Here is a 14,916-nt window from a genome sequence, read left to right as displayed (position 1 = left end):
ATTTGCAAAGGCGGGCTAACTCCCTTTTTTCTTTCTCTCATGAGTTTTGAGGCCCCATCGACCTTGGGAACTGCCCGATTCCCTTTTGGTTATTTTCCTTTGTTACTCATATTCAACCTTATGAATTCGAGACGCCTCCTCTTTCTTGCTTCACCCCCATCTCACACTTTGGAAGGAGCGACACGCTGCTTTCCTAATGGAACAGGCTGCTGGAGCAGGTGCTTCACCACCAATGAACACTCGGCATCAGCAACGGAGATGATCTCGAAGCAGCCTTAGGTTTGTAGGGAAGGCAGGAAGGAGGAAGTGCCCTCCTGTGGCGGTACAGCCGTAAAAGGAAATAAACGGCTATTTATCGCGTGGGATTAATATTCTTCATTCTTTTCATTATTATGCACGTGATTATTAATATTAATACTGCCATGAGGGGCCCAGGTGCTGGAGAGCTGGCTTAGACAAGGGAAACCGAGTTAAATCACCTGAAACTGAGTTAAAACGCCTGTTCCGGGCTGCATCGCGGATGCTAAGGGGCAGAAAACTCTGCCCTCCTGTGGCCACTTGTGGCGGTACAGCCGTAAAAGGAAATAAACGGCTTCTTATCGCGTGGGATTGATATTCTTCATTATTTTTATTATTATGCACGGGATTATTAATATTAATACTGCCATGAGGGGCCCAGGTGCTGGAGAGCAGGCTTAGACAAGGGAAAGCGGGTTAAATCACGTTAGACCGAGCTAAAAAGCCGGCTCCGGGCTGCATCGCCGAGGCTAAGTGGTGCCGTGTGATCTACGAGGATTATCATCCTGATTACGGTTATTAGGATGACTTCTCGCGATTCTTTCTGTCCGGCTCCTGCAGGAACGCGCAGCCCCCCGCCGGGTTTCCGCTCGCGCCCGCGCGCCTCAAAGCCGGCCCGGCCGCGCGCTTCCCCCGCCTCGCCACTCTGTTGCACTCGCGGGCGGCCAGCGCCGTTCCCACGTTGCTGCGGCCGCGGAGGGCAGCGCCGCCCGCCCAGGTAGGGCGCCTGCGGGGCTCGGGGGGGCGGGTTGCGGCGGCTTCCGCCTCGGGTTTGCGCGCGTTCGGCTCCCCGTCGGTCGCAAACCGAAGAAGGGGTTGCGTTGCGTCGCCGCGGTCGGGGTCCGGCCTCGAGGGGCGCGCGGCGCGCCCCGTCCGGTCTCCCCCGAGGTGGGAAGGCGAGGCGTCCCGCCCGTCGCGTGTACGGCGCGCTCGTGCGAGCGAACCCCGTAACGTGGGTTCGCGTGGCGTTGCGTCTTCCCAGTCGGCGTTGCACGGAACGCGCCGGGCAAACACTTTTGCACGCGACTCCACAGAGACTGCCCATTGATTGATTAATTAATCTACCCCCATTAATTTTTTGGGAGGGTCGGACGGAGGACTGAGTCGAGTCGCCTGTTTAAAATTCTGAGAGTGGCGGATATTATCACTTTTTTCTTGTGTTTTACACTTCTTAGTTTTTTTGTAGTTTTACCTTTGCCTCAGACTTAACAAAATTCTTAGAGAAAAAAAGCAAACTTGCTTGGGAGGAATAGTCGGGAAATGAGCCACACCTGGAGGGGCACCCGAAACCCCCAGGTGGTGCTTAATTCGAATCAGGCCTTTGCCGTTTCTTCTGAAGGCAGCAGAACGGCTTTGGAGAGGCCTCTGAGAGGAGCAAGCCCTGATCGGTTTGTTTCATTTACCCTTATTTACTGAGTCGCCACTGTGAGCTGGGCATTAAATGGGATTAAACACCCCGTAGAAGCATGCCAGTAACAATGCCCCCTGCATAGTAAATTGGTATACATAATTTATAAGTTGTAGGTAGTTACTTATAAATTATAAAGTAGTCCAGGATTTTGTTGTCGGTTTTTGCCCTCTCTTATTTAATATAATATTAATATTATATTTGTAATATATTTATTATATTTATCAAATTTATATAGCCACCCATCTCACAGATGTGTGGCGTACAATTAAAGCAAAAGTATTTAAAACAGAGGCTTAAATTGTCAGTGTGTGTTTTTGTTGTGTTGGCATATTTGGAGTTTTCTGTTGTATCAGCCTCCCAGAGCTGTTATTGTGAGATGGATGGCCACAGAAAACTACTTTAAAATATATATATATTTATTAGTATGGTTTATTTTGGGGCCCCAAGGATTGAGGGACCCCTTTTGCTCCCCATCTGGGTTGCCTTTTTCTTCACCTGCTTTCTCTTTATTTAGCTCCTTTCCAGAAGATTGCAGACTTGTAAGATGTATTTTTTCTTTGTAAAAATGTATTTTTATTTAGCAAAAGAAACAAGAAAACAAAGAAAAGGAAAATGAATACAGATACATACATAAAATAAACTTCAAGCTACAGCAAAGGTTGAAGGGGAAATTGGGTCATAAAAAAATTAAGGGAAAAAAAGAAAAAAGGGAAAAAAAAAATTATAGGAAAAAGCATTCTAGTAGCCTCCTCTTCTCCCTCCCGCCCCGCTAATTGCTACTTTTTGTACTATGCTTTGGCATCTGTGATTATTGCTCATTTCTTTTGGATGGTTTTAATAATTTTTAAAACCGATTCTCTTTTTCTTCAACAATCAAGAATTAAAGAATGTTAAACCCTGAACTTTACTTGGAGGTCCTCAGGGAGCTCTGATTTGTTCTGGTTGCCTCTGAGATTTTCTCATTTACGGGATTTAAAGCTGCAGTGCAAATAGCGTTAACTTCACTAGCAAAGTTGGAGATGAGGGTCCAGCATACAGGTAATCCTCGTTTAGCGACTGCCTCGTTTAGCGACTGTTTGTAGTTACAATGCTGATGAAGGTCTGTACAGGAGGTCTGTAAAGCAAAGGAAAACTGAAGTAAGATCACAGCACAGTCATGGTTTCATATAGCAACCACTTTGTTTAACAACTAAATTGCCCATCCCAATTGTGGTCGCTAAACGAGGACCACCTGTACTTGCTGGATGGGGAAGCAGCTAGACTAGGCTATCGTAATAACACTCTGGCCTTTCTAAATTAGAGCAGTTAAAATAAGAGATGTCTTGTTTCTGAAAACCTCCTTTATATCTGTCTGCCTTGCCTTTTCAGGTGCAAAACACTGGGTGACTTCGGTGTGGATTTGTTTTTAACCCCTGGATTTGATTCTGATGAGGATTCAGTGGAAGATGCTCCAGATTCTGGGGAAGATGAGGGTAGAAAGCCGCCTTCAAAGCTTGACAGCAGAAAAACCCAGGGTGTAATTTGAGACCAGCGAAAAGGTGAGTTTCCGTGACTTGGACAGACGGATAAATAGATGTATAGATTTATTTCCGGTGGCTATTAAACCGTGTGCCTAGAATCTCAGTTTGGGAGCTGACCGAAGCTCCTAGCTGAGCAGAGGGTAAGAGCAGATCAACTCTGCCTTGTCTCCACTGTCTTTCCTGGGGGGAGATGAGAAGGGGCTTCCTCTAAAGCAGGGTTTCTGAACCTCGGCAACGCATGGACTTGCTGGCTGGGGGATTCTGGGAGTCGAAGTCCGTGCATCTTAAAGTTGCCGAGGTTCGGAAACCCTGCTCTAAAGCGAAGCTGGGCAAAGGACTGTATGTGGCTCCATTAACGAGCAGAGACCCGTCAAAGGAGCCTCTAGACGGGAGGTCTGGCTTCTCTCCCTTTGCAGATCCTTTTCAATGTCCAAACTAAGGCTGGTTTTGGGGTCAGGGTCTGAAACTATACTGAAAGCCAAATAATAGAAAATGTCATGGATTCTCTTGCCTGGTGGTGCCTCAGGATAAGCAGTGGATTTGAGGCACAAATGATGAGAATTTCTCCTTCCTACAGGGGGACCTGAAATAAAATTTTAACCAGGAAAGAGTCACTGCCACCAAGTGGTAGGGGAAAAATGACAGTCTAGGCAGGGTTTTTAAAAAAAAAGTTTCAGAATTTTAAGTTTTATTTATTTTATTTAGGAAATACCAAAATAATGGGCTAATGTGAGAAAGATGGCCACATCATTTGAATATAGTAATATAAGGACGAGTCTGCCTGCCACGTGAGATATTGGCTGAGATTACATTTGGAGAGCAAATCTTTCCTCCAACTTGTTCTCCCAAATATCTTTGCTCCTTTTTAATTTGATTGTCAATTTATAATAGGATCATGGGCTGCAGGTCTGTGGTGTTGGCTGGATTTGGAAAACACCGTGTCTGTGTTGCGTAACATGCAGCGCCCCAACTTTTAACTCTACTGAGGTGTAACGTGGCAGGCTGGTTTGCACAACCTGCCAAGTGGCCGAATTCATACAGCCTCTTGAACCGTGAACTGTACAGTCCCCTTTTAGCCTGCGTCTAAACTCAGTGTTTCAATAAGGATGTCGTGATTAATGTATTCTAGGACAGATGCTAATTCAGTATCATCTTCATATACATGTTTTTTATTGTGCTCTTCATCCAGAAAGACTTAGTGTACAGTTGACAGCTCAGTTTAAAAAGAAAAAAACTTTGTAGGCTTACACTTAAAAAAGTCACAGTGCAAAAGGAAAGGGGGAGGGAAAAGGAAAACAAAAGTACTCCAATCACAATTCTGAACAATTACGGATCTTACAGCGTCCTTCGTTAATTTTTCAATTTTACCTTCCGCTTCTCTTTTTCTGATAGGAAAACTATCAGTCCATTTGCAACCGGCGGTGCGTCCTACGGATCTCCCGGCTAGAGTACGTCCGCTGTTGTCACCTTCATCCGCTGCCCATATTTCCGGTGCCGGGTTCTGAGTGCGATGCATCCGAACGAAGTCAGGCGACCTCTGACTTACCCCTTGGCCCAAGTCATCACTGGCTGCGCTGAGTAAGTAGCTGCTGATCGCTTCCCCCCTTGGGTACCCCTTTGGCCCCGTGGTGGCTTCCAGAGGGTCAGATTCAGAAACGGTCAGCGATTGCGGGTAGGACTAAAAGCATGTTGGATTTGGAGTAGTTTGGGTTCCTCGGTTCTAAATGGTTTCAGTGCCAGCTTCTTCCCCACCCGCCAATCCCTCTTCCCTCAAGAAGTCTTTCCGCCGCTTAAGGCCATTTTCCACCTGTTGTGGCAGATAAATCACAGCAGATCTGCCGGGGAGACTCCCCTTGGCTTTAGCTGCCCGTATTTTGCACGCAGAAAAGTCACAATGCAGTTCATAGCCAGAAAATTATTTTTGCAAGCTCCTTTTTTATTCCTTGTTTCCAAAATCCCACTGTTTTTTTTTAAAGCTTCCTTTTAAAAAAAGACTGGAATGTTTAAAATTTGTCTTCAATTTGTGGGTGGTAGTAATGTGCCCCCGTGAAGAGTCATTCTGAAGGTCAGCCTGTATATCATTTATTCAAGAGCCAGGATGGTGGAATAGATCAGTGTTTCTCACCCTGGGCAGCTTGAAGATGGGTGGACTTCAACTCCACACTCCAAGCTGGCTGGGGGATTCTGGGAGTTGAAGTCCACCCATCTTCAAGCTGCCCAGGGTGAGAAACACTGATCTAGATTCACCTCCATAGGTTGGAACAGCCCATCCCTGTTCTTAATTGCCTCCAAACATTTGGGGTGGCGGCCTTTGCTCCCTTGTTTCTAGGCTGTGTCTCTGGGAAGCCTCCTTTTCCCCTTACAGGGCTGTGTCGCTCAAAAGAAAATGGGGGAAAATTAAGATTCAGACCAGCCAGGCTTTCTTCCCCTGTCCCCCGCCCTGCATTAGAGACACCCCGATGTCTTTCTGTCCTGCAGCCTCTCCCTGTCTGCAGATGTGGCGATGCTGATCAATTAATTAGCACTGGCGCTTAATTAGCCCCCAGCTGCTTTTTCTGTTCCCTCCTCTTCTCGATAAGGTGGGATTTATGCCTCCTCTTCCCTCCCCAGGGGGCGAAAGGGCTGTGCCTGGAGGCCGGGGCCAAAAACCGCTGTCTTGGGCGTAGCTGCAACAGCTGGCACAAGGAGGAGAGGACGTGGATGGAGACTTGGACTTCGATGGGGACTGATGGACGGGCTGGGGGGGGGGATGATCAGACAGCTGTTTCCCCATGGGGGTGCCGAGGAGGGGGCTGCATTGCTCAAGCTGGCCCTGGAGGCTGTTTATGCACTTGGGAAGACGCGCCATAAAATTTGCAATTGGGCAGGGGAGCAGTAGAAAGACTCAGCTGTGGCTGTAAAAGCTGCCGCTTTTAAATTATGTGGGTTTTTTACACAATCTCAAAACAGAACCCAGCCAGCAATGCCCCCCTTCCTCTCCTGGACTACGCCCCCCCGCACCCCCCTAGCACTGAAGATTCAGAAGTGAAGACCAATTTCCCACTGTGGTTACTGCAGGGACTTTTCTGTTTTCTTCGAGCACCCTCAGATGAAAAATACTTCGTATTTTTTTGGAGCCCGCAGCAAGAAAAGTTGAACTGCATCTCCAGGGCAACACAATGCTTGCTTTGAATTTCCCCCCCAATTCTTGCAATTGCCCATTTTCATTTCTGTATGCGTGGAAAACTTGTTTGAAGGGGATGGGGAAATTTGTGCGGGTCGTTCTGTCTCGCTGGCAGAAATGGCTTGTAAAAACAGCCTGCCGTGTGGATTTATTTCTCGTGCGTGGATCTCAGTGTGCTGAAACCACAGAGGGCAAAACGGCCGGATCCCGAGGGAGCACCGTTGTCCCCTGCGGCTTTCACCGTGTTGTGATCCGTGCCCACTTCTCTTGGCACCACACCGGGCCCACCAGGAACCAAGACCCACCAGCTTGTGGTTTGAGGTCACCCAGCAGATCAGATCTAGCTGTTGAGGGGCTTGCAAACCTTACAGTTTTGGTCTTGATTTAGTCCTAAGCGAGTCAGGATGTGTTTCTGCAGTTTGCGAGTCAGGTGGAGGGGGGCATTGCAGATCCCCAGAGAGCTCCTTGGGTCTTAAGCTTGGCTAGGACAGCCACATTTTGTGGCTTGTGGGAACGGGGTTGAAACCCAGAGAACCCTTGGTGGAAGCCTTTGGGTCCCACGAATCCCAAATGGCGGCTTCTCTAGCTTTAAGCTGTGGGGAATGGCGGGTGGGTGCAACAGCCATCGTGGGCCCCTGTGCCCTGGGTGAAGACCGTTTATCTTGTCTGTGAGTCTCGGGTGGCCCAATTAGAAGCTTCAGGTGCTGGGACAGAGAGTTGAGGTGTCAGAAGAGCCTAGAGCAGTGTTCCTCAACCGTGGTGACGTGCAGACAGTTCAACTCCCATGCTGGCTGGGGGATTCTGGGATCCTCACCACGGTTGAGGAACACTGACCTGGAAGGTCACAAATGCCCACCAACCCCAGGCGCCAAACGTGGGTGGATGTGAACTCTGCTTTCATTAAGCCAAGTGGCTTTTAGATGGGCAGACTTCAGTGCTCAGAATTTTCCAGCTTAATTTCTCTTGGAAATTGTGGGAATTGAAGTTCTTCCATGTAGAAGGCATCAGATGGCTGCCACTCAATTCCCAGCATGCTGCAGCACATCTCAGAATTCTGGGAACGCCAGTCTGCCCATTGGAAGAGGCATCCTCCAGAGGGTTGGATTTCTGTTCCCAGAATTCTTAGCAAGAGTGAGCTGGAGAACTATGGGAGTTAAGTCCCCCCTGCCCCTGGTAGAGAGAGCCAGATGGTTGCCCCTCAATTCCCAGAATTCTGCAGCATATTTAAGAATTTTGGGAGCTGCAGTCCACCCATCAGAAGAGACTCCTTCCAGAGGGATGGGTTTTGGCTCCAAGAATTCTTAGCAATGGTGGGTTAGTGAATCATGGGAATCGAGGCCACTGCCCCCCATCTGGAGACCACCGGATGGCTGCCACTCAGTTTCCAGCATTCTCCAGCACATTAAAAGTTATGGGAGCAGAAGTCAAACTTGGAGGCGTTGAAATTCTGTGCCTTCTAACAGTGGACTTCTGTTCCCAGGATTCTTGGTGGTGGGCTGGAAAGTTCTGGAAATTGACGTTCAGCCACCTGGGAGACAGGGAAGCCCCATGCCCACTAGGTGGTGAGCCTCCACTCCCAGAATTCCCTCTTAAGGATTCTGGGAATGAGGTCCACCACCCCAGGGGCACAGAGCCCTGAGTCCCTGTATGTGGATGGGGGAGAATCCTAGTCCACTAGAATTCTGGGGACAAGTCTAAACAGCAGGTGAACAGACAGATGCAACTCACAATTCCCCAGCCTCTTCCTGTATCCTGGGAACTGAAGTTCAGCTGAACCTCAGCCCCCAGAATTCCTAGCAATGGGGCTGGAGAATAAAGCCATCCATCTGGGAGGCATCAGGGCCCTGTGGGCTCTGGAGGTGTGGGCCTCTGCTCCCAGAACACTCCTGCAGATTCTGGGAATGGAGGTCCATCCAACCCAGATGCACAGAACCTGCATGCCCCTGGCCTGAGTGGATTGTAAGTCCCCAGAATTCTCAGTGATGGGCTGCAGAATTCTGGGAATTGTAGGCCCAAGTGGGTGCACCTCAGCTCCAAAGCCACATGGCCTGGCCCAGTCTCTCTCAACCTCAGCAAGCTCAAGTTAGTGGACCTCAGCGCCATGCCCCTTCAGGGTGCCAAGGCTGAGACACAGCTGTTGTAAGGGCCTTGCTTGGATTCACTTTGTGTAAGGAAAGACCCCCATTTTTCCCCCCCCAGTGCAGAGAACAGTCAGAGGGAAAATCCTCGTGTGTCTTTTGAGGTTCCTGCCTTGCTCATAACTAGGGATGCACAAGGCAGGCAGTGTTTGAAATAGGCCCCTCCTGTGTCTGCTGAGCCTGGCAGGGGCTCTGCACTTCGTTTCAAGCCCTGGCTGTGTTGTGCACCGCTACTTGCAGCAAGGGATGCACAGAGAAGATGCTGTGCATGGTGGGCTGGTGGGGTAGAGGGCCAAGGAGCCAACCCTGGCATAAAGGGAGGCTGGCAGAGGGAGGCCCTAGAAAGCTTGGGGGCATCCAAGGCACCAGCAGCAGCCCTGGTCTTGTCAGAGTGCCCCCCCCCTCCAGCCTGCCTTCATCCCATGGTTGAAGCCAAGGGCCTTGGCAGGGGCTGGGGAAGGCCCAGGCAAGATGGGGTGGGGGCAGGTGGGCTGCTGGGAGATGCCCCTTGGTCTCCAGCTGGCCCTTCTGCCCACTCCCCATCCTCCCTAGGCCTCCCTTGGCCACTGCCAATGTCTTTTGGGGGAATGGCTTCCCCCATGCCCCCCCCACCAGGATTGTAGCCAAGGGCCTTGGCAGGGACTGGGGTGGGTGGGGGCTGCTGGGTTATGTCACCCCATCCTCCCTGGGTCTCCCCCTGCCAAGGTTCTTGGCTACAATCCTTGGGGGGGGGGGAAGGTAGGGGAGGGAGCTGTGGGAGGAGGGGGTCTCCCAAAACCAAAGGGGTGGTGTACTGCTTGTTTTCTTGAATTTCAATAAAAAAAATGGAATGTCTCCTGCTGTCTGCATTTCTTCTTCTTCCCTTTCTCCCCCCCACCACCTCCACTGGCTTTGTTCTCCCCCCCCATGCCTCCCCCTCCCTCCCCTTGGCCACCTCCACCATCTTTGGCTTGAAGGGGGGCCCTAGGTGGGGAGGGGCAGGCCCTGGGCACCCCCCCAAAGGTCTGCCAGGGGCTAGAGTGGCCCCTCCCATCTCCCCAGAGCCTTCCACTCCTCCCCTCCCCCGTCTCCCCTGGAGGGTTGCTGGTGGTGGCTGAGTCAGAGCAGGGAAGGGAAGGCACTGGGAGGTGGTTAGAGGCAGGCTGGCAAGGGGGGCCCTGCCAAACACCCACTGCTCCCTTTCCCCAGCCCCTCTCATGCCAGACTTGCAGGGAGACTGTTGGTGGCAAAGGCAAAGGAGGGAAAGGAAGATCCGAGCAGCATTTCTCAACCTTGGCAGCTTCTGAAGTGTGTGGGGACCTCAACTCCCAGCTGAAGTCCACCCATCCTCAAGCTGCCACGGCTGGGAAACCCTGGACCAAAGAGGGGCAGAGGGACAGGCAGGTCAGAGTGCCCCCACCCAAGTTTCCAAGGGAGCCACCTCTGCCTGGCCTGCCCATCCCCCTGCCCTCAATGCCAGGACCTCCCATTCCTTCCTCGCCGATGCCCCTGCCCACAAGCCTGGCATGAGGGGGGCTGGGAAAAGGGAGCAGCAGGCATTTGGCAGGGACCCCCTTGCCAGCCTGCCTCTAGCCCCCTCCCAGCGCCTTCCCTTCCCTGCTCTGACTCAGCTGCCACCAGCAGCCCTCCTGGGGAGACGGGGGGGGGGGAAAGAGAGGAAGGCCCTGGGGAGATGGATGGGCCATTCCTGCCCCTGGCAGGCCTCTGGGGGCCACCCAGGGCCTGCCTCTCCCTACCCCCCCTTGGGCCACCCTTGAGGCCAAAGATGGTGGAGGTGACCAAGGTGAGGCAGAGAAAGGCAGGCGCTGGCAAGATTGGGGGGGCAGGCAGGCCAGCCGGTTGGAGAGCCCTTGCCAAGCGACACCCTTGGCTTTACGCCCGGCCCCTCCAACCAGCTGGCCCGCTTGCCCCCCCAATCTTCCTGCCAGGCCCCCTTCCCCCACACCCCACTTACCCCTCTTACCTGTGAGTCCCGTCCTCTCCGCCGCCCATCTGGCTGGGTTTCCACAGGTGCCAGCAACACAAAAGCCCTTCCATACTTACCACTTTGGCCTAACCTGGTTCGTTAGGCCAAGGCTTGATCTAACAAGCAAGGCTACATTTACCCTCCTCCCCCTCCCACCCCCAATAGTTTTACTGCCCACCACAAAACCTTCCCCCAGGAATGGCTGTTCTGAAGGACACACCCCGACAAGCACCCGTTTCATACATTGAGCCAGTTCTTCCTTTTGACTGTTATTTTCAACTGCTTTGCTGGAAAGCCTTAATTTAAAGTGATGGAGAGCTGGACAATATGCATACATACCTGTGTATGTATATTGTCCAACCGTCCATCACTTTAAAATTAAGGCTGTATGTATATCGTAAGAAGCTAAGGTGCCCCTGAGCTGTCTTGGGTTGAGTTTGGTGCTCTTGAAAACGCACAAGGGGGAAAAAGGACCTGTGGGTGTCTTGAAACAGAACAGGCAACCTTGGCCACACGTTCTTTTTCCACCGCTGTACAAACTGGGGAGACACACACACACACACACACTCCCATTCACACCAACTCCCACACAGGTTGGTGGAAAGCTGGCAAGGGCTAAACATGGATAGGCAACACCTGGGTGTGGATGCCAGGGAAAATGTGCAATTCCGCATCCTCAGCCAGGCGGCCCTGCCGGGGGGAAAACCGCACACATCCCCCACGCAGAAAACCCAACTAAAATGGAGCATACATCTGCATGTGCGCACGGACACACACACACAACCACTCGAGGAGGGAAGCAACAGGGACCCCCCCCAACTACAATACCCTTCTTCTGCTTCCTTTTTCTCCCCCTCCCAACAATTCCCAGGCAGGTCCCCAACTGTGGATCGACCCTCTGCAGCCTCCCAGCAGCGAACACCCAGATATGCGAGGATGGGGGAAAAAACCAACAATGCACACCGAGAGAGACACAGAAAGCCAAAGAGAAAGAGAGAAGGTGCCCCACAGAGCTTGGCTGTGCTGTACCATCCGAGCTGAAGTAAACACGGACCGGAGGAGTTTTCGGTGCCAGATCAGTTTGTCTGTCTTTGGTATTATTTCAAAAGTTGCCAGCGATGCGTAGACCTCCCGAAGAGGGAACTTCGTCGTACCGGTTCCAGCCAGGGATGTTCTCCCCAGAAAAAGGAAGGTGGGGGGGGGGGTTTCCTTTCTCCTTGGGATCCACTGTTGGCCCTTCTGCCAAGGTGTGTTTGCAGGCGGGCCCCCTCCCTCTCCAAGCATGTGTGTCTTCCTTCCTTCCTCCCTCCCTCTGGATTAGTTCCTCCCACCCTCCCTAATCCAGAAAAACATCCTGTCCGTTCTTTCAACTCCCCAATTCAGAAAAGTCCCATGTGGCCTCTTGAGTGGGCTTGCTTCTTCAGATCATCAAATGTCAGATCGCGGAGGAGAGGCAGGGGATTACGATGGGGGCTTGGCGGGGTCGCCAAGAGCCATCAAGGGGGTCCCGTTCTCTTGCTTTGGTGAGACCCGGCTGAGGAGAAGTGTCCCGCCGTAGGGCGATGAAGCCACGCTTCCGGTGGAGGCCGGGCGAAGCTCCTCAGGAGGCAAGTTGCCATCGGTGGGCCGCAGGGCCGGGGGCTGCAGCGGAAAGACCACCGGGAAGCTGGCCACGCAGAACACGCGGCCCACCCGCTTGGCCACCTGGGGAGAGAGCACAAGGGGAAATGGTGCTTGTGAGCCTGAGAAGGGAGTGCGCCCCTGAGTGAAGCCCCTGCGTGGATTCGGGCGTGGCCAACCACTGGGCATTTGGGAAATGACTTCCAGCCCAAGGTGGGCTGAGCTTGCAAGGACTTGGGGAATAAAAAGTAAAGCAAAAAGGGTGCCCACAATCCGGCATCATCCGTCCTCCTTCCAAAGTCGAACCAGAGAGCTGCAACTGCTCTGCCAGAAAGAGTGGGCCCGCCTGGCATCAGCCACAGGCTCTAAATCAGGGCTTCCCAACCTTGGCAGCTGGAAGGTGTGTGGACTTCGGCTCCCAGAATCCCCCAGCCAGGTTGAGAAACACTGTTTGAGACCCTGCACTAAGCAGCCTTACGGAGACACAGGGCTCCTGGTCATCCGTATTATTCAGTTTGCTCAGGTCTCCCTGCGCTTGGCGGTGCCGCCCCGCGATTCCTAATTGGCTGGGATCGGCTAGCATCCCTGGCTGGTTGGGGTCCCACACCCATGCCCGCAAAGAAAAACAAAGCAAGTGCAGAAATAGCAAGAAAATAATAAAAAAAGAAGGGGTAAGGTAAGGAATCCCAGAATCACAAGACCCACGCAGGAGTTGTGGGTCACGCTATCTGTGCACCACGCCAAGTCAAATACAACTTTGGTTTGTTGGGCCAGCAACAAAGCTAGACACTGTGGTTTGTAAACCATGGTTTCTAGCATCTCATTTTACAAATCCAGGGCCTTGTGGCTGATTCAACAAGCCATGGTTTAATACAGGGCACAAGCCAGGTTTAAGAATTCCACGATTGTTGCTTGGACATCCTTCCCATTATTTAAAAGTATGATTGGGCAATATGTTCCACACACTTTGAAAGTAAGTCAGGAGTAAGCCAAGTCAGGGTTAGGAAGGTACACGCTTTCCTAAACCTGACTCTGCTTCCTCATGGGTTACTCTCAAGTATACGGGATGGCAAATGCAGGCAAACTACAACTCCCACGCATTTTAGTCAGCACTGCGGCAGGGAGGACATATGGGAAATGCACACAAACAACCCCTAAACTCCCATTAACCGCACGGGCAGCCATACCTGTTCGTTTTCAGGACGTCCACACGTGCGAGCCGCGGCCGACCCCCCCCCAAGACCAGGACGTCGGACCCTTCGGAGCTGCGCAGGCGCACCGTCCGCCCCAGGGCGCAGCCCCGCCACAGGCCAGCTTCGCAGGCGGAGACAAACACCTGCTGCGAATTTGCTCCAACCGAGAAAAGCTGGCGGCATTTGCTCCTTTTAAGACCTCTGAGCGGCTCGGGATTGGCTGCCTGGGGTCAGCTGACCCTGATCCCAGGAGGGGTCTAGGCAGCTGGGCCTGCGGTTCCTCGCTTTGGCCGCCAGGGGGCAGCTGCTCTACAGGGTGAAGCTATGGACCCCCAGCTCAGTTGCTGCCTGGAAGGGGGGGTGTGGGGGGGGTTTGACAGTGTTGCCCCCCTCTCCCTGCCAAACGTGGCCCCCCAGCCGCCTCCCTGGTTGCATTTGCACCACAGGGCGGGGCTCAGCCAGCTTGCGGACTCGGTCCCAGTTCTTTGGATTCACACAACCCATCAGGCCCCAGAGCAGCAGCCGCAGCGTGGAGCCAGCCAGCGCCTTTGCACACTCACACCCCGCCCCCCTTCGTGCCGTGTGTGCGTGCGGCTGCCAGGCAGCAAAGGGGCCGAGCCGTTCAACGTGCCCTCCGTTTCCCGAATGCCCGGAGATCCCTGGATTTTGCAGCTGGAGACCCTTTCCAAGGGGGAAGTCAGCTGTCCCGCCGGTGGGAAGCGGGTCCCGAGTGGCCCCCTTTCCGGTTCCCACATCCCGCCTCTCCCCCCGTCTCTTACCCCAAGCCTCCCGAGCGGGCTGCCGCCTCTTTGCAAAAACGCCCTCCCGGAGTGCCCGAGAAACGCCAAATTTCCCTCCTCCTTCCAGATGCAGCTCTACGTGGAGGAGCGGGCGCCGAAAGGCACCTGAGCCTTTCCCGGGGGTTTTGGAAGCCCGACGAGTCGTGTACTTTTCAGGTTGCTAGACCTGAGGGAGGGGCATTACACAACTCGGCCTGGAAAGCGGCGATCTTTGTTTGCCGTGAAACCAAGCGTGTAACTGGGCTGGTGCAAACGCTCATCCGTAATCGTTGGAGTGAAGGTTGATTATTGTGTCCCAAGGTGCTGATGTAGAACGACTCTCTGGGACGATTAAGCCACTGCAAATAAACTTCGCGTGACTCTTGAAAAGTTGTTTCTGTGAACACACGCTTGTCCCTTGGCCCCGCGGCTAAACCGAGAGCAGGGATTTGGAGCCACACAAAAAGATTTTGATTTTTTAAAATTATTATTAGGTGCCAAAGTTATACAACTTTCCGGACATTGCCGAAAAGGCAAGGAAAAATAACCATTACTCACAGTCAACGGCGTCTCTCCTACGCATTTACTTTTCTGAGCTGCAGAAAAACATCCTGGCGGACCTGCAGGGGCACCTGGAGGTGACCGGAATTCAGGCCGGGGAGTCTCTACATGTCCTCCCCCCCAGGCCAAAAGGCAGGCTCGCTCGCCCCAATCCGGCAGTTTCCAAGCGTGTTGGACTAGCCTTCGCCAGAGCCACTTACTGGGCATGATGGGAATTGTAGTCATCACACTAGTCAGAAGTGAGATTACAGGAGAGCCCAGCCTATGC

The 14,916-nt window shown here is 52.6% G+C and overlaps 1 long non-coding RNA gene across 1 annotated transcript; it reads left to right on the top strand.

Moving 5' to 3' along the window:
• Window positions 1–945: 945 nt before the first annotated feature.
• On the top strand, window positions 946–6,023 carry LOC134507007 (uncharacterized). The gene is made up of 4 exons (XR_010068861.1): window positions 946–1,015; window positions 3,077–3,246; window positions 4,621–4,806; window positions 5,839–6,023. It is a non-coding gene; the product is annotated as an uncharacterized LOC134507007 (long non-coding RNA).
• The last annotated feature ends 8,893 nt before the right edge of the window (window positions 6,024–14,916 follow it).

Source organism: Candoia aspera, chromosome 18 (genome assembly GCF_035149785.1).
Source record: "Candoia aspera isolate rCanAsp1 chromosome 18, rCanAsp1.hap2, whole genome shotgun sequence".
NCBI lineage: Eukaryota > Metazoa > Chordata > Lepidosauria > Squamata > Boidae > Candoia > Candoia aspera.
Note: the sequence above shows the minus strand (reverse complement) of the source record. Positions and strands in the feature narration are given on the sequence as shown.